This window comes from Poromitra crassiceps (genome assembly GCF_964638095.1).
Source record: "Poromitra crassiceps genome assembly, chromosome: 1".
Taxonomy (NCBI): Eukaryota; Metazoa; Chordata; class Actinopteri; order Beryciformes; family Melamphaidae; genus Poromitra; species Poromitra crassiceps.
The window spans coordinates 15,681,680-15,701,813 of record NC_139623.1 but is presented as its reverse complement, the minus strand read 5'-3'; positions in this window follow the sequence as shown (position 1 = coordinate 15,701,813).

Below are 20,134 nucleotides of genomic sequence, written 5' to 3'. Positions count from 1 at the left end.
GACGAGGTCAACCTCATCTGTGAGTGTCCATGGCCATATACATAGCATATACATAGCATATACATAGCATATACATAGCATATACATAGCATATGCATTGCATATACATAGCATATACATAGCATATACATAGCATATACATACAGTAGCATATGGGATAAGGATGCAGGGGGTAGTTAATCCCTGCAGCACGGTGCTCCTACACTGTGGATGACCTTGTCGGGATGTTAGCCCTTATATCCTCATTAACATGGATGAAGCATGGCCAGAGGCTGAATACACCTACAACCTCACTGTTCCCTGCAAAACCACAGGAGGTAACACTAACACTAACACTAACACACACACACACACACACACACACACACACACACACACAAACACAAACACAAACACAAACACAAAATCACAGCCAGGTATGCGCAAAACCTCCAGCATCTATTTTTCATTATTACAATGCTATCAGCTAGAGGCAAGGTTGGGCTATATGCTGCAACTGTACAGAGGCTGAGTGGGTGAGGTGGGCTGTCATTGACACTAGGCCTCAAACACAAGTCTGTAGTCAAAAGTAGAGAAAAGTGCCAGAGGGGAGGCTGAGGCAAAGAGAGAGAGGAGGAGAGTGCTGCAGCCTAGCACACATGCAGGCTGTGCTGTAAGCTGTGTCCTTTACAAGCCCACTGTAGGGAGCATGCACAGCACAAACGCAGCACGTAGACACACACTGCCTTAAGAACACACACACACACACATGTGCACACACACACACACACACACACACACACACACACACAACATGGAGGCGCAGTGTGGCGCAGACTATATATATAGATATCATCTGATGTGGCCATAATTTAGCTTCTACGAGACAATATCTCTCAGGAGGATGAACAGCAGGTCAGCTCCACCAGGCAGAAAATAGAAAATTAAAAAGAAAGAAGATTTATGTGATATAAAGGTATTGGAATTCAGACTGTCAAATGGTGGGTTTTACTGCAGACTGCATGCAATTTTGACGTTTTAGCTGTAGGCTATCCATGCTACAGACTGGGCTACACACAAAACTGTTACTTTTTTTTTCTCTTTTTTATAAATGGACATAATACAATTTTGGGCTCCAATTTGGGCCTAATCTAAAATTAGCATCATCATAATGCATAGTAACTCAGGAAGAAGACAAATTACTATAAACCTCAGCACTGATTTGATCCTTACAGGCAATGTACACCAGATGCGGTACGGCTGCGTTGCGGATCGACTCTTGCCCATGTTAATTGATGGGCGATACATGCTGTACGGAAGAATTACGCACCTGTTTTATTTTTGTCGGATCCCGCATACGTCTGGCAGATTACATGAGTGTGGGTCTGTTCGCAGCCGTACATTACCTGTACATTAGCCCTTAAGTGTTTGCAAATTTACCTTTGTGTGAATTGTAATTCTGGCCTTTCTCCTTCCTAAAATGCTCTTCCTGTTAGCTGCATAAAAGGTTTATTCTGGAGGGAATTTGGTTTAGTGGCCCTTACCTTAACATGTGACGTTGCTCTGAGGCGAAGGTTGTTAACCCTAGCATACAGTAAGTACTCCAGAACTAGCTGCTCTATGTAATTGCAAGCTTCTTCTTTTTTCTTTTCTTTTTTTGCCTGAGGCTTTACATAAACTGCTAAATTGAAAAATCCCATTAGTCAGCCTGGTGCCATTCTGCTCAATTACCCTCTTTCACTTGGTCTAACAAGATGTGGCCCTGTTCTCATTATTGGAAACGGATTGAAATTCTTAGCACAAAGCGGTGACAACTGTGATGGATTCACCTTGTTGGATGGCTGACCATTTGACAGCTTTTAAGGTTTCTTATGTGAGAAGATAAGGGAACGTCTTACCTGACAGAGAAACTTACTAAGCTGACAATTATAATCATGCAAAAAGAGTAGCCTATCTGTCCAGGTATTAGAGCACTAGTGAAAACAACACTGCACATAACAAGCTCTTCTGTATTGACACTCTATCATTGACATAACCTTTTGATTATTAGCTTTACTAATCCTGAATATAACAGCTCATTTACTCCTTATTCATCATTATGTATTATTTTTTAATATATGAACATTAGTAGCATGATGTTAGAACAGCATGTCTACATTTAATATTAAAACATCTGGGAAAGCGTCTCAGTCTTTTTTATCATGAACAATGATTATGATATAAACCACTATAACCAAAAGTATGATCTATATTTATCCTAGCCAGAGCCTACAGCAGACTTGGAAATTTGCAAGATAGGCATAGTTACCAAAAAGCCCCTGGGTTACTTTGCTATAGGCGATGTGCAAGCAGCACTGAGGAGTAATTTTGGACTGGTTTTGTGCAGAATTGCAGTAGCGAATGGTAAAAACCGTCAAAATCAGGCAAAAGAAATCCTCAGATGATCCTCATGCCCCTCAAGGAGACTTGGTTTCAGTAAATCACTCTGACTGATAGGTTATGAAATAGGTAGCATTGCCCTTCATACAGTATATAAATAAATTCAGCCCATAAATTCTTCTTGCCATAACTCCTCTTTATGGGTCTATATTTGAGTAGGGTCATGTCGTCTTTATGAAGTCTTCAGGTCTTGGGACTACAGTTAGACACTTACTTAGACAGTTACTTTCTAAGGCAACAGTAAGCCCAGGAAGAGAATCTGGCTCAGACAAGAACAGGGCTAAGTTGGTTGTAGGAAAAAAGCCTCCATGACCTCTGCTTTCAGGAAGGCTCAACTGACTGTCAAGATGCTCAGTTTGGTTTGCTAAGTTTTCCCAATATGGTGGTAAAGGTCAAGGTTTAAGCATCAGCCATCCTATGATGTGATCTCTAGCCTCCTATTATTTGACTGCTCTTTGCTTGCCACATCGTTTGTCCTCTAAAAGAGGCTAAACATCTGCAGGACAGAAAGACTGCTCAGTCAAGCCCTGTTTTGCTACTAATTAGCCCAATTAGCCTTTCCCGTCTCAGATACTTTGAAACAAAGACAAGCGGCTCTGCTGCTCGCAGTGTGATGTGTTGTGGAGCTGGAATCTGCATGGCCCTCTAGTTACAGACATAGACGCAGACGTGGGCTACTTTACACAGTTTCAGGGCATCCTTCCTTCACAGGATAAAACTGTACCCTGGCATTTCTTTTGAAACATTCTAAAAAAAAAAAGTGTGTGTCCCCGTAGCAAGATCTTAACACAGAAACATACTTTTGTGTGCCAGGAATCAGAGAGGAGTGTATCTATTCCCACAGCTGTAATTTCACTATTAGCAATGCTGAAAGGCAAGTTCCATATGGGCTGCCTCTAGTATGATAACAGATTTCATAAGGAGGTGCAGAGGAACCAATTAGATAGAGAAGCAGGGAGAACTACAAGGATATTAGTTCTACTGAACATAAAGAGAATAATTGATGGGTGATTCCTTAACATCAGCTCCTATACAGTGGCAGAGGTCCCTTATCCTGCATCTAGTCTGCATCTATCCTGCTTTCATATACTGGAGCCTGGTCTTATTAGCCTGATGCCATATTGTAAGATACTTGTCTTGTCTTTGGATCTGCTGCTTGTTGGATCATTCCTTCTACTTTCTAATTGGTTGGGAGGAGAACATTTAGGGGGGAAATTGTCAAACATTTCCTCTTTGGGGCAGATGAGCATTACAGCAGAAATTCACGAGAGTACACGCATTTAAAACAGGGCTTATGCAGACGTTGTGTTATGCAGATGTTGTGCCCCTTAGAGCACATTCACATTTTCTTCTGCTAGACTTGTAGAAACAGTCTGATAGAAGGACTACGACAGTGACTGAATGTGTGTCTCTTTTCTCAACACTGGCTGCAGAGTTGAATATGTGCAGCATTATCTACACCAGACGTGGGCCCCCCCTCCTGCTCCAAGCAGGTTCAGGGGAGGCTCAGTGAATGGAAGTTAAAAAATATATATTAGATTAGTGATTAAAAGGAGATCACATAGACTAGCCTAAATGTGTGTGACTTGGTTAAAGAGATAGTTCAGAGATACAGTAGTTTGGGGGAATTTGTCCGTTTTTCCCACCGTCCCAGAGTCAGAAACTAAGAAATGCCAGAAATACTCAGAAAGAGACTTTTCTATGTATTTGGTGTAATCTGAACTAAGTACGTCAAACAGCAATATCAGGCTATCCTGGCTCAATTGCTGAGTATCTAAGGGATCAAACAACATAATCATGATCCCATAGGCATCCAGGAATTGATCGAGGGAGGCTCCTTTTTCCAGGCTTTGTCTAGGGCAGTGCTGACCAATTTGGGGCCCGCGGGCCAAACTCTGTTTGTTTTGGCCAGCCACGGATTTGGGGAAAAATCCCCCCCCCCCCCCATTTTTATCCCCATTAGTGCTAATTTACTTTTATTTATCCTGGTTGCTACTCCACCCTCTGCCGATCTGGGGAGAGCCGAAACTGGCTCCATGCTTCCTCCGAGACATGGGCAGTTAGCCAGCCGCTTCTTTTTCCCCTGACAGGGGAAGCTTCACTGGTAGGACATAGCACGTGGGAGGTTCACGCTATTCCAACCGGTTCCCCTCCCTCTGAACAGGCGCCCTTAACGACCAGAGGAGGAACCACATTAGCAACCAGGATATTGCATGTTTTGGTGAAGGGGGTTCCTATATGAAGGAAACCCCCAGGAGGCACGGGGAGAACATGCAAACTCCACACAGAAAGGCCCTTTTGACGACCCCACACGGGCGGTGGGCACTCGAGGACATGCGGACGGGCACGCATTCCTTCAGCGTTCACAGCATCCCAGGTGAGAATCGAACCCAGGACCTTCGAGCTGTGAGGCGACAGTGCTTACCACTGCACCACCGTACCCCCCTTCCTATTTTTTTTTTATTAACGTTAATTTTGTGCAGCTGGTATTCTCTCTCTCCGACTCTATCACACGGGTGTGAGGCATTGCTGTCTGAGGATTGATCGCTCCTGATTGGTTGGCTGAATCACCTGGTTGGGGGGTGAGCTCTGATATTTGATCCCTCCCCAGTCACTGGCTTTACACCAGCTCAGCAAGATGGACAGATCATCATCACGGCAGTGGCAAACTGACAAAAGAAAGTTTAGGACGGAGTGGCAAGACGAGTAATTTTTTACCGAAGTAAATTCAACAGCGGTTTGTCTCATTTGCAGACAGAGAGTGGCTGTTTTGAAAGAGTACAATATACGTCGCCACTACGAAACGAAACATGCCCTCGCTTTTTCAAAGTATAGCCGGGACCGAAAGGAGAAGGCAAGTCGTGACTTGCAGGCTAAACTTAACTCTCAGCAACGTGCTTTATTGCAGCCGACCTCAGCGCAAGAGAATGCAACTCGGGCAAGTTATCAGATATCTGCACTGATTGCAAAGGGTGGACGAGCTTTTTCATGTGGTGACTTTGTGAAACAGATTTAGAATGTTAATTTTCTATAAAACACAATACATTTTTATGTAATTCCACAACGTTTATTTTTGGCCCTCGGCCCTCCACCCAGATTGAGTTTTGGCCCTTCATGGGAAAGAATTTGGGCACCCCTGGTCTAGGGGAAGGCCCACAGTCTCAGGCTTTGAAAACCCCTGATCTACACAGTATCTCTCTCTCCCTTATAACCAACCAACCAGCTGTCCGGCTCGGCCTGCATCGCAGCAAATGCCCGCTCCTGAAGGTTCTCCCTTTACAATATCCACAAAATCCATCCGTTTCTCACAAGGGAAGCGACACAACTTCTGGTCCGGTCACTTGTCATCAGTCCACCTGACAGCCCCTCTGTATGCAATCTATGGTCAGGTTCCAAACCTCTCACCGCTCCCTCCGCTCCTCCACCCTTACAGGTCGCCTCACCCCTCATCCGCTACGTGGGCTCAAAAGTCGCTCATCCCAATCCCGACTCTTCTCGTCCCTGGCCCCACAATGGTGGAACGAGCTCCCCCCTTCAGTCAGAACAGCTGAATCACTGCCCATCTTTTCGGGCTCCACCTGCATGGGCCCTTCTTGAACCTATGGCGTAACCACGGGTGTGCCAGGGTGTGCCTGTGCCACCCAAAGAGGCAGCTGGCACACCCAAAAAGGGGGGGAGAATAAAGTTTTTTGTTTGTTTGTCTGCAAAACACATCAGCTGTCAAGTGTCCGACTGTCCGCTGACCTATGCCTCTGTGCCCCAGAGCATCATGGGAAACTAGCTAAGCTGTCTAGTAAAGTAAAACAAATGCAGCGCCAAATCAAGAAGAAATGAAACAGAGCTCGCTTTTACGCTTTTTCGACAAAGGCAAGAAACGTTGCATTGTTTATTGTTTATTTATTGTTTATTCTGGATCCCCATTAGTCTACACCAAATGTGAGACTACTCTTCCTGGGGTCCAAAAATTGACGAGGAAGATGACTTGTCGCCCTTCCCCTCAACAAGTGCGGCTTCACGGCTTGTAGTGCAACCGTTCCCGCACCTGTATTGGTGGTGGACAGTGGAGAGACAGACCAGGGGTGAAAGTGGTTTGAATTTCTTACAGGAACTATACTACCCCAACCTTCATCGTTTCATATTGTCCTCCTCCCGCCCCCAGCTTCATGCATCCCTGAACACACACATCCATTTTTTGAATGCCTGTAGCCTATGGTGTAGAAATTAGAAACACTTGACAATATGTAGGCTATAGTGAATTATTTAGGCCTGTTTAAACATTACAACAACAGACTATCCTATGTGGACTATCATGTGTGATTTCAACTCTCCTTTTTGACCAAAACATTTACCACACATTGAACAATTAAATTGTTTCTCTCCTGTGTGAACTATTATGAATAACCGCGGTAGGCTACATTGTATGCTTTGGTGCGATGTAGGATTTTGTCTTTCAATAATAATATCCTCATTGCAGCCTTGCTGTAGTTGTTGGTGTTGTTGCGGTTATTTGACTTTCTGACCACCGCCTCAGTGCTTATTATGAGGCCAGAATAACAGATGCCATTGGGAAGGCTAACCATTTACTTTTGGCTTTATTGATTGTGTATGATTCAACTTTGTATCTATGATTTTATATTATTGCATGTTTTTGTAGATTGTTGGGACTTCACTGGCCTGGAACAAACTGCTGGACTGGGGGGAATGAATAGCTGTGCCAAAAAAAGAAGAAGCTAGGCCTATGTGCTGTAGCCTATTGTATTTTTAATTTTATATTTTTTTATATTTTTCATTTGCAAGTTCAACTGTCAGCTGAGCTCTGTTATTGAAGCTTTGGCTAAAGCCCTGAATTTTACAATGATGTTTTGAAATAAATATGTTTAAAAATCATTTGTGTGTTAAAAGCTTGTGCTACGTTTTCATTAGCGTTAATATATTACAGTAATTTATTTTCAATGTCCGCGCAAGAGCAATTTGGTTAGGCCTAGTAAAATCGCTGGGCTGGGCGCAGTGTTTGTGGTGTGGGAAATGTGTTAAAAGCTTGTATTACGTTTTCAATAGCGTTAATACACTAAGGAAGGTATGTGACCATCATTCATTTCAATGTCCACTCTCAAGAGCAATTCAGTTGGTTCATGAAATCGCTGGGCTGCGTGCTGTGCAGTGGTTGTGGTGTGGGAGATTCGAGCTGTCAAAAGAGGACAAAAGACTTGCTCCTGGCCAATCCCGGCGCTTGACTGCTGCGTAGGCGGGCACAGGGCGTGGTTTTGGCTTAACCTATGTGGGTTTCGAAATAACGCAGTATGGACAGACAGCCGAGCAGCAGCGCAATCGGATTTTGATTGACAACAGCTGCGTGTCTTCCAGGAACGCCATTCAGGCACAGAATTTCTGTGGGCCGCACGGTTCCGGCCCACTTTCACCAGTGGGAACTACACTCGCGCAATCCTGGTGGAACTGTTTTTGTTTGCGGAGCGGAGGCAAGCCGCAACCGAGACTAGACTTGACACAGCCCAGTGCAGGCAGCAGCAGCGGCATTCAGGAGCTGCATGCTGGAAGCGCAAATCAGCCTACACACACAGCACGGATTAAAAACCACTGACAGCCAGGTCTAAAACAGTTCTAACAACAATTTAGAAGCAATTTATGAGAGAGACTGTTGTTTATTAGTAATGACATAACGTCAGCCATGCATTTCCTTGTTGGAAATTATGGATCGACTGCACTCTGCAACAATCGGATTTTGATTGACAGGCAGCTGGATGTCTTCCCCCAACGGCGTTCAGGCACCGAAAGTCTTACCGGAACTGCGCACCGGACGGTTCCGGCCCACTTTCACCAGTGAGACAGACGATGATGAAGATGATTCAGCCGAAACAATGACGTTAATAACAGCGGGGGATGCAGCCAAAAACACACCAGTGGTTTGTCAAGCAGCAGAGCCAGAGGACACTAACGCTACAGATCTCTCTGCAGTAGACGAACATGCATGCCAACCAAACTTGCGTTCTTTCCCGACTAGAACACTCTTAGGAAAAAGTAGGTGAGGCTTTTTGGAGATACTAAAGTGGTTTTACATGTTGTCAAAAAATACAATTTAATTGACTGCTTCTATCTGCTAATAATGAGTGTGAAAAGAAGCAAACATTGATGGTTATGGTCATATGGTCCTATCTTCATATTCCTCTAAATCTGGCTTGAAAAGGCCAAAATCGGCCGCCACCAAATGGTTCAACCCCTAGCTGGCACACCCAATGTGCCAAGTCTGGCTACGCCAGTGTCTTGAACTAACATCTTTCTCTCTCTTATTTAAAAAATTTAATTAAAATCCAACTAATGTTACGTATTCCTTCTCAAACTACTTTCTACAAGTGCTACTCTATTCCTTCAAAAGGTTGTAACTGTCATAGATTGTGCTGCAGTTGATTTCTCTACTGTTGACAAAATGTGATATTGTAAGTCACTTTGGATAAAAGCGTCTGCTAAATGACGTAATGTAATGTAATGTAATGTTATAATGTCTACAAAGCACACCCAGTAACTGTCCCCTTCTTGTGCATAGTGCTGATAGATCTTAGCTCTATTTGATTTACCTTTTTTTTTTCATGTTGTCTTTGCCGTCTCTTATGTACCCTTAGGTTGTTTTATGTTGACTGTTATTTCATGTGTTACTTTGTGTATTTTATTGAATCTTGCTGAGGCCTCTTGGCCAGGTCATCGTTGTTCTCAACTGATTGTTTTGCCTGGTTAAATAAAGGTGAAATAAAAAAAGGGGGCTGGATGGCTCTGTTTCTGTTTTGTTTTTGTTTGTTTGTTTTTTGTCTGTCATTATTGTCCTCATCTGGCACAGCTGGTCAGGCAGTGAAAGATTACGCAGTTCACATTTCACAACTGCAGTTCACCAAATCAGGAGTCAGGTCCTCACAAGAGATGCTTCGTGTGCCTTCTGCTATTCATACTAAATGTGTCAGTAGAGCTGAGGTGACTCACGGCGTAACCTTGTATGTGTCAGTAGAGCTGAGGTCACGGCGGAACCTTGTGAGGCAGCTGGATTCATGCAAGATCATGAGATCATGATCGCACGACAAATCCATCTTGCCACGCCCCAATGTCTTGGTTTGAATCTGAACCTCCAGTGGTTTGCACCAATCAGCATCCTATGAGGCAGCTGTGTGACGGTGTGACGCCAGTGAGAGCGAGCCTGTGATAGACGCGATAGACAGATGGTTCATCCAATCACATGCCAGGTATTTTTTCCCCGAAAATGCCTGCGCTTTGAAAGGGTTTGTTTCCAGAGTGACTTGTTCCGAGATGGTTATGTGAAAACGAACCATCTGGCAGCATCAGGTTAGCCGTCAAGCCATGATGAAACAATGTGGACAGGTGCTATTTCAGGTCATGAGTGAATGTTGTTCATGCTGTGTTTGATCATGGAGTTAGGCTCTAAACAAACAATGATTGCAGAGTAGAAGATTTTGGTCTGTATATCGGCTCTGTATGAAATAATATAAAACTGTTTTGCACCGACTGTGACATAATGTAGGCTACTTAACAGACCGAGAGAAATAATTAGCCCCTCTTGGTATCTCTATGAGAATCTGGATGGCGGCCCAGAAGAAGCTCCAGTGGCCCTTCATTGACCGTCTTCTTCCACGTCGTTATGCACAGCTTACCCATCAAACGTTTTGATTTGATGGGTTTTACAGTCCACGGTTAGATTCTCTGTATTTGTTGCTGTGGGACCAAATGCCAATTTTCCGCCTTATATATATTGTAAACGTGATTAGTGCTGGCCCTTGACTAACTGACATACAGGCAACACTAGCTGCTGAGAAATTAACATCCCTCTGCCTTCTCTCTCATGGGTTATAATTGCGGAGCAAACCTCTCGGAGGAGCGCCAGAGAAATGGAACCGTAGCGACCTTCTGCCAGTGATCAAAGCCCCCCCAACCCCCAACCCACCCCACCCAAGAGATGAGGGGAAAGAGAGGAAGAGATGGAGGGAGGGAATCCACACAAGTCATCTCACATCTCAGCAAGCGTTACCTGCTTTACATAAGAAGCACACCTTTCTCCTTTTAATTCCCATGAAATGGTGCAGGAAGCGGGTTATCGCAGGGGGGCGAGGAGGAAGTGATGCGGAACGGCTAGAGGGGCCATTACAGAGAAGCCTTCATTACACCCCGGTCACGGCTTTGGAGTATTACCCCTGTGAAAACACACTCTCACCCCTGTGAAAACACACTCTCACCCCTGTGAAAACACACTCTCACCCCTGTGAAAACACCCCTGTGAAAACACACTCTCACCCCTGTGAAAACACCCCTGTGAAAACACACTCTCACCCCTGTGAAAACACCCCTGTGAAAACACACTCTCACCCCTGTGAAAACACCCCTGTGAAAACACACTCTCACCCCTGTGAAAACACCCCTGTGAAAACACACTCTCACCCCTGTGAAAACACCCCTGTGAAAACACACTCTCACCCCTGGGCAGATAAGGCAAAGAGACTAGATTGTCTAATCGTATTTCTCTCTGTGTGCCTCGTCTCTAGATGAGGAAGGCAGAGTTAAACGTATCAACACATGAGGCTTTGGCCAGCTTAACCAACAGACAGGTTGGCTCAGATCTCTTGGCCTGTAACTGTGTCTGAAGAATTGTCTTATATGCCTGGCTGTCTTTGATTGGAATAGGATTTGGAATGGAGATGGATCCTCACACACCACATATTGGTACATGATCAATCAATCAATCAATCAATTAATCAACCAACCTACTTTTATATATGTAGCTCATTTGTAGAAGATGTGTCTTAACCGCCGAAGAGGAAGAAGAGTATAAATCCATCAAGTCTGAATTGGCAACAAGAAAAACTCTCTTAAGGCGTCTTGCATTGGAAGGCAACACAAGTTCCTTGGCAAGACTGAAATATATAAATATAATGACTCATCCATCAGATACATGAGGGGAGGGGAGGGGAGGGGAGGGCAGGGGAGGGCAGGGGAGGGGAGGGCAGGGGAGGGGAGGGGAGGGGAGGGGAGGTGAAATACCTTGCAGGTGAAAAGAAGCGGCTGGCGACTCCACATGTATCGGTGGAAGCATGTGCTAGTCTACAACTCTCCCAAGATCAGCGGAGGGGGTGGAGCAACGACTGGGACATCCTAACAGGGAATTGGTCAAGTATGCCAACTGCCAAGTCTCTAGTAGATGGAACTCTCTACCATTAAAAATTTTAAATGCACAATAGGTATATGCCACTTGCAGGGATATACACAAATACAAAAAATCATGGAACGCTTATCTGACAACATCAGCATAAAAACAGGTAGCTGCCACAATCAGTAATGACATACGGTACAATACTTAGCTCTGCCTGATTATTCAAGGATATGCATTTACATAAACTGTGGCTCAGTAATAGTTGAATGTAGAGTATATACGAGTCACTGGTTTTTGTTTGTCAACATGTTTCTTATGTTTTATGCAGGGATCTAGTGGAGGGTAAACATACCTAAACTCAGTTTATCCACCTTTTTATTTATGGAATAGTCTACAAACATTTTTTGGGGCGGCTGGCATAAATGGACTATATTTATTAGATAAACTCATAGTATACAGCAGGGTAAATAGTATCTTCTTGTGTTAAAGGGGGACTTACCCCCCAGGGGCCAGTTGCACCAAGTGGTCTTACGACTGGTCTTAAGCTAAGTCGGTCGTAACTTTACGACCTAACAGCTACGCCGGTTGCATCAAGAGGGCTTAAGCCTTCTTTTCACTACGCCCAGGCGTAACTCTTACGGCTGGTCAGGAGGAGGCGTAAGGGTCTAAGGGTAAGGGTGCCTGCCTGTAACAGAGATCTCCGTGTCTATCAGCGGAGACCTGCTGTAATTGAGTCCTTACCGTCCTCATCGTCGTAACGTCGCCATCGAAGCATGACGTTAGATTATAACGAACTAGTTGTGTGGCTTAGCCTTCCCAAATGTTGAGGGTCGTTTTTTAGAATTTAATACATACAGTTGATTTGGGAACGTTACATTCAATTTCATTCAGACTGCTTGGCACTAATCGCCGCCATTCCCCCCCCCGGGTTTCCACAGGAGGAGGGGGGTGGGAGGAGGGAGGGTGTAGTGACGCACATACAGTAGTGGGTGACGGCGCGAGGCACATTTTTGGGCCAATCGGGGCACATTACCCGGCAATTCACATGGACGCGCATTGCTACGACCAGCGTAGTTAAGACCAGATGTAAGCCCTATTGGTGCAACAGGCGTAAATCCACTCTAAAGACTGGTCTTAACTAAGACCGACGTAGGAGTTACGACCAGGCATAGTTAAGACCACTTGGTGCAACCGGCCCCAGATATGTAACAAAACTGTGATTTGAAAAAACTTATAGGAAAAACCAAGAAATGACGTATCCTCTTGTCTATACTATACTCTTTGGCTGTGCTCAGCTGAGGATTTTTTTCCGGAAATCGACGCCATTACGGCGGGTTCACACACACGCCTAGAGCGACGCTTTAAGCAACGCATAAGCAACGCATAAAATTTAGGCGTCCTTGTTAACAGAAGAGAGCGTTCACACATACCGCTGCCACGCTGCGCTGAAGCCACGCTCGCGCTGCGCCTACGCTGCGCTGCATTTATCGTTTAGGCGTCTGTTCTATTTTTCAGCGTCTAGGTGCGCTGAACTGTCAAGCTATGCAGGAAGTGAGCAACAAGAATGGCAAAGAGCGTCCTGTTTATTTTCACAATTGAACCAATTTCAAATTAAAATATTATTAATCACATTGTTGGCTGTTGTTTCTGACGGACTAGGGCCATATTTTCTACCGAGTTTGCCCAAAAGGGAGGGTGGAGCGCGAATTAACGAGTGCATAGTAGGAGAGCTGTCCTTCATGTGTTCCTCTATTAACGTCTTTTCTGTCAGATGTATATATACCCCCCCTGTCTCAATGCATGTATCACTCATGGTGTTGATGACTCATAGTCACATGATTACCCGAGGGAAAATAACAATTACAGCCGGCCAGGAAATAGACAGACATCGTCACTTGCACATTGCAATAAAAAAGAGGACTCACCCATGCTATAAATCAGATCTGAAAAGTGTAAAAAACCGCTGCTCATGTGATCAGCGTAGCGCAGAGCGGGACTTCAGTGTGGCGTCCTGTGTGAACGCAAATAGGCGCCTAGCGTGCATGAAGTGATGCCTATATGCGTAGGCGTAGCTTAAAGCGTAGCTTTAAGCGTCGCTCTAGGCGTATGTGTAAACCCGCCGTTACAGTTTGCCCACCACCTCGAAAATAAGTTATATGAGAGCTGCAATATCTTTATAAATATCAACAACTAGCCAACGCTGGTGGCCTGTATGGAAACACAGCGTTGCTCAAAATGGTTGAAAGTTATATAAATTTGGCCATTCAGTGGCGAACTAGAAATTGAATTATTTTTCTCCCATGTATGTGTGTGGCGGCTTGTGTAACTACGTTAGGAGAGACTAGTGACGCGAGAGCACAGCATAATAGTGAGGACAAACGCCCCGCTCTCACGCTCATGTAATCACAATGCAAGATTTCTCCACGTCGGTTTTTAATTTTCGTTTGGGGGCTTTTCGTGATTCTTGTTAAAAGTTACTGCAGCGCAGGGCAGTGTACTGTATGTGACAGTCAGACCTCCATGCTCTGCCCCACCTCATGAGGACTTCCCCGCAAAAGTCACCAGGCACGCTGCTGACCCGAATGCCGGCTGTGTTTCGGCTTGGTTTTGTGTGATTCTGGCATCGTCTGACGTAAATAGATCAATAAGGTGTTTTCGGGTTGTCCTTGGGCTGCAAACTCATTTAAAGTATGCAAATCGAAGTTGTTTCTGACAAGAATAATGTCACGTTATTTGTTTATTGATAAGGAGCTCAAACAAAGGCTGTGTCTTTTTTTATTATCAATTATTTTATTTTAGCATTTCAGACAGCACCAATACATCACTGATGAATATTAACTAAGCTCTGGTTATCTGACCTATTTTCTAATGCAATGAATGTATGTACATTGTACAAGGAACATGTTTTGTTAAATAAACATCATTGCTGGACTATTTGTGATAAGCCTAATATTATTTTGAATATTCATCCACCATTCACTTTTCCATCTACATTTGGTAAAATGCTTAGAAAAAGTTTTACTTGGTCAAACCCAAAGATTCAGCTATATTTAGAATCAGAACACAACATAAGAGAAGACAACAATTCACTCAGACAATTTTTTTTTTTTTTTTTTTTAATTAAATTAAAAATTAATTAAAATATTCGAATATAATTCGAATATTAAAATGTATAAAGCACTGAAATTCGAATTTGATTATAGAGGGAGATTGACAGCCCTATTGCACAGTGACGATATTATAGTAGCCGATGTGTTTAGAGCAGCTTTGTCACGTTGTCACGTCGTAGTATAGTGTTATATTTTACATGTGCGCTAAACTGCGATGAGATTTGTTTGCGGAAATGACGGCGGGGATGAAAGTCGCTCAGGGAGGCTCACTTTGGTGCAGGGGCTTTAGTTTAGTTTAGTTTAGTTTAGTTTATTTGACATATCCGTTTAAAATACATGCAAGTCAGGCATTAAAAAAACAACAATGTCAAGGATAACACAAAAAGTCGTGGACTTGTTTCCGTTGTGGTCCTTGGTGTCAACGTATACATAAAACACTAAAACACATAAAAATACTTACACACTTAAAACACCAAATTACATAATACATTGTGTACATCCTAATAATCCCTCCGTCCCCTAACGTTACCTGTCTATTCATGGACTTTGGCTAGTAGCCATTTCCTAGCATTCGCCTTAAAACAGTGTGGGTTCGTGGTCTGTTTGATGGACAGAGGCAGTTCATTCCACTCCCGTGCTCCTGTGTACGCAAAAGAGCATTGCCCCATTTTGGTTCTACACCTCGGGGGGTGCAGGTTGGCTAAGCTGTACCTAGTCCTGTAGCTGTGTGATTCCCCGGCACTGGAAAAATAGCTGCTTAGGTATGCTGGGGCCCTGCTGTTAACAACCTTGTGTACCATGTTGAGCCTCAGCTGAGTCACTCTGGCCTCAACTGGTAGCCAGTTGAGCTCTTGAAAGTGCCTCCTTCCAACATGGTCTCGAGGGCCTAGCCCCATCACAACCCTAACCAGCTTGTTTTGAGACACCTGCAGTTTCCCTTGTAATGTGACTGTCAGACCTGTTGACCAAGCTACACTAGCGTAATCGAACTGACACTGCACTAGGCTGTTGGCTAGTAGACGTAGGCTTTCTCTGTCCAGCAGATTGGCCTTTCTGGCTAGAAACCTCGTGCGGGCGTTAACTTTACCCAGCACCTGTAAGGCCATTCCCTCCCCACCCAAACTGCTATCTAAGACACACCCCAGGTACTTCACTGATGTCTTTGCAGCTATCTCCACAGAACCTACCTCTACTTTAAGATCCTGGGCCTTCTTTAATCTGGGCTTAGACCCAAATAGAATAGACTCCGTCTTCCCTAGATGAAGTGACAGCCTATTGTCGCACAGCCAGCTGCTTATCTTAGTGAGTTCCTCTCCTAGCCTACTTTGGAGTGTGTTCTTGTCTTTGTGCGAGATGAGCAAAGCTGCATCATCTGCAAATAAATACAAGTTACAGGAACACGCATCTCTCATGTCATTAATATAAAGTAAAAATAGCAGTGGTCCCAAAACACTTCCTTGCGGAACCCCACATACTACTGGTTTAGTGTCTGACATAAAGCCGTTGACCTCTACTCTCTGATCCCTGTCTGTCAGGTATGAAGTGACCCATTCGATAGCGGTGTTGTTCATCCCTAGTGCCTTCAGTTTTTTAAGCAGCAAACTATGGTTAACTGTGTCGAAGGCTTTCTGAAGATCTAGTAAAACCATTCCACACAGTTTCCCTTCGTCCATCTCCTTTCTGATGAAGTCGTTAATGTAAAGTAAGCATGAGTCTGTAGAAAAGGACTTCCTGAACCCTGATTGAAATTCATACAGAAGATTTTCCCCTTCAACATATGCTGATATCTGTTCCTGTACCACTCTCTCTAAGATCTTAGATGTAACACTCAGAATGGATACTGGCCTGTAGTTACCACAATGAGATCTACTCCCTTTTTTAAACAGGGGAATAATCTTTGCATGTTTAGTGCAACTTGGTACAATGCCTTGTTCCAGTGAGAGATTTATCAAATGTGCAACACAAGGAGCAATTACCTGTGCCCCATCTCTTAAAAACTTGGCAGCAATGTTATCAAGGCCAGTGGCTTTTGTTGTATTAAGCTCTCCCAGCATCTCTGCTACCCTCTCAACTGTCACTTTGGATAAGGAAAACAAATTGGCATGTACACCTCGACTGGAATAGAATCCTTGGATGTACTCGTCTCCATATTCTCCTGACTTAGGAGGCAGTGCATCTACTAGCTTGCTGGCTACTGAGGCAAAAAAGTTATTAAATTCATTTGCTACCTGTGCTTTATCAAATTCGATTTTATCATTCATTTCGAGGCTCGGAGCTGATGATGTTGCTGCAAACACACAATAACCCCTCCCTCCCTCCAATAGGCTTGGAGTTGTGAGGAGCCGGGAAAGGGTACAAGGGGAGTAGGGGAGTAACTATCTTGAAATCCCATAGTCTTTGGGGACAACGTGACGTCAGGTTGTACCAAATCTCCCATTCATTTGAGGGCAAAAAAAGCAGTGTTCCACCCATAGAGGGCACTTCTGCCAGTTATGCTGCTGAAAAATGATACAAATGGTAAAATGGCAATAGTTTGGTCTCAAATGTGGAAATTTTGACCAGCATTCTTCACACACCACCCCCAAAGTCATATATATTGGTTAAAAGCTGAAAAAAAGTGTTTTGGGGGTTAGTTACACTTTAAGTTCTATATAGGGTAATTGTAACCTAGACAAGCCTAGTTTTGCTGGACTGTGAATGCAACCTTTGGGGAACATTGTCAGAAACTGAATCGTTGACCTGACTTTGGACTTTCATAATTGCTATGACCCTATTTTCATGTTGGTTCCATGGCAACATCCTGTGCCCTAAAACAGCTGCTGTACTGTAGCAGAAAATGTAGAATGGAAAATAGAGTCAAGTGATGGACTAATTAGGCTAGGGTTACTTTCACTTTCATTTTTACAACGGAGACTGTGTCGGATTGATAAAAAGGGTAATTTCCCATCACACTTACTGCATAATGAATCCAAGTTGCAGACTTGCAGTAGAAGATATGTCTGTGTGTCTCCTGAGGACTCTGTTTGTGTGCAGGATGCGTCTGTCTGTGGCTGCTGGGCTGGGCTGCCTGGGCCTGGGCACCATGCAGCAGCTTGGCCTTGATCTGCCTCCAGACAGTCCTCACTAATGCGCACAGTAGGCACACATCAGCGATCCATTTTAGAGCCATTTCACTCTAAACACTCTGGAGTTACTTCCGGTCTGATGTTGCTGCGCAACGGTAGCGTGTGGGGGGGGTAGCGCTATGGGTAGCGCTCATTTGTTTTGAATGGGGAGTTTCCCCCGCTTCCGGGTCCCCGTGCTGCCCCACTTGCTTGCATGACGGGTGAGTGTCGGTGAGTGTCTACTGTATCAGTCTCAACGCCAGACCCATGAGAGTTCTACGCTGATACACTACGTTACTGCATGCTGCACTGCCGCAGCGATTCAACGTAATATTTGAGTCTGGGGAGATACCATGGGAGAGACTAGTCTACGTATGACCACCATTTCTATATTTTGATTGGCACACTGCCCCACAAGCCCACCCACGCACACCCACGAAGTTGCGCATGCATGTTTCAACATCGTGAGGGAGACGGCGGTCCTCCTACAAAACATGTTAAAATATAATAATTATATTGTTGTTTGCACTATGATGATCACTGACAGGTCATAGGCTACTATTAAAAAAAACACTCTACATTACTGCTCCTACATTACTGACTGAGGAGCCACAATCAAGACATGAGGAAGTCATGACTGTTTGATGACATTTAAATGGTATGAATTAATATTTAATTTAATATGTGACCATCAATATTTGATTGGTTGAATAAGATACAATTTGGAACAGATTGTGTAATATCGGTGGTGGAATGTGGGCTAAATAAGCTGCATTCACTCACTCATGTGTAGCCTAGTAACGTTTAGATAGCTTTACTTTACTTGAGTATTTCCAACAAATTTATACTTCTACACTGCACTACAATTCAGAAGGAAATATTCAGATTATTAATACAAATCATAAATCAACTAATCATTTATGATATATTGTATAGGTTAAGATACCAGCAGAATATAAAGTAATTAAATTTAGTTCTACCTTTACCAGCTGCAACATTAATTAGGCTAATCATCACTGCATCAATAATTATAGTCCCATAAAAATATGATTCTGAAATGGGCCATTCTGCATAATGACTACTTTTACTTTTGCTAGGCTACTTTAATTAGGCTATTTTGATGCTAATGCTATATGACAGAAGATACTGTATAGTATTAACAGAACAATCAGCTGCTTGCTCATTTAACTTGGACGAAAGAAACAAAGCATAGCCACATAGAAAATCTATTAAGACTTTAATTTTCTTAATGTTTTTAAATACATTTTGGACAGGGATTGATAATTTTCGCATGAATAAGTTAAATAATAAATAAAATCAAACACATTTTATTTTCTCTTTGACATATTTTCACGATCAGGAATTTATAGCAGCAAAAGTGGCCTACAGAATCTCAGTTACCTGTAAGAGCCTTGTGTTTTCAGCTGACCTCTGTCCTAACCAGCTTTAAATCCAGGTCAGGAAGTATTCAGCCTGGGTTCAATGAGAATTGTCAAACTGTCTCAGGGGTGTTGCAGGTCCTGAAATAGGAAACTCTGCACCAGTGTTAGGAAACTAAATGAGAAACAAGGGAAACGCTAGTGTAGGCCTGAAGCACTGGAAGTCACAGGAGGTAGCATCTTACTCTCCTGCCTGTCTTTTTTTTGTGTGCAGGAGGCAAATGTTTATTGATCACTATGATTATCATAGCCATCTATCCACATTTGATTGCATTTTTCATAGTCTACAATGAACGCAGCACATGAAATGCTTCAACATAAAGCTAAATGATTGAGTTCAGGGTTTGACTGCACCAGATATGTTCTTCCAGCAATGTCCCATGGCTGTCTTGTTTGGTAAGACAGTGGTTTACCATCAGAATAAGAAACTGGCTGACACCCATACTGCAAGGATAATGTACAAATAACATGACATACAAAGTATGGCCTTATATTTGCCAATGACTGTGCCCTTTACACAAAGCATATTGCACTAAGCACATTCATACTTTAGAGACAGAGCAAGGGACAAAATACAATCACAGTTTTTTCATCATATAATGGTCTTGGAGAAAGGCGTCCAGTCACATACCAGTTGAGAAAACAAACAATATACGTGTTCCCTCTCTCTATGAATGACACCCAATCAGAGCTCTTCAGAATGATTGATGGGGCATGCGGCCAATTGGGGTTATAACATAATTGTATGTAAATGAGATCTTGGATCTAAATTACAATTATCTGGTACAGCAGATGTTAATGACAGCTAACCTGTGAGATAAATCTGTGTCATTATACCTACGTTATTATGCTAAGTAGGGATGAGTATGCAGGTAGAAATGTAGTATGCAGAATAGTCTTTCA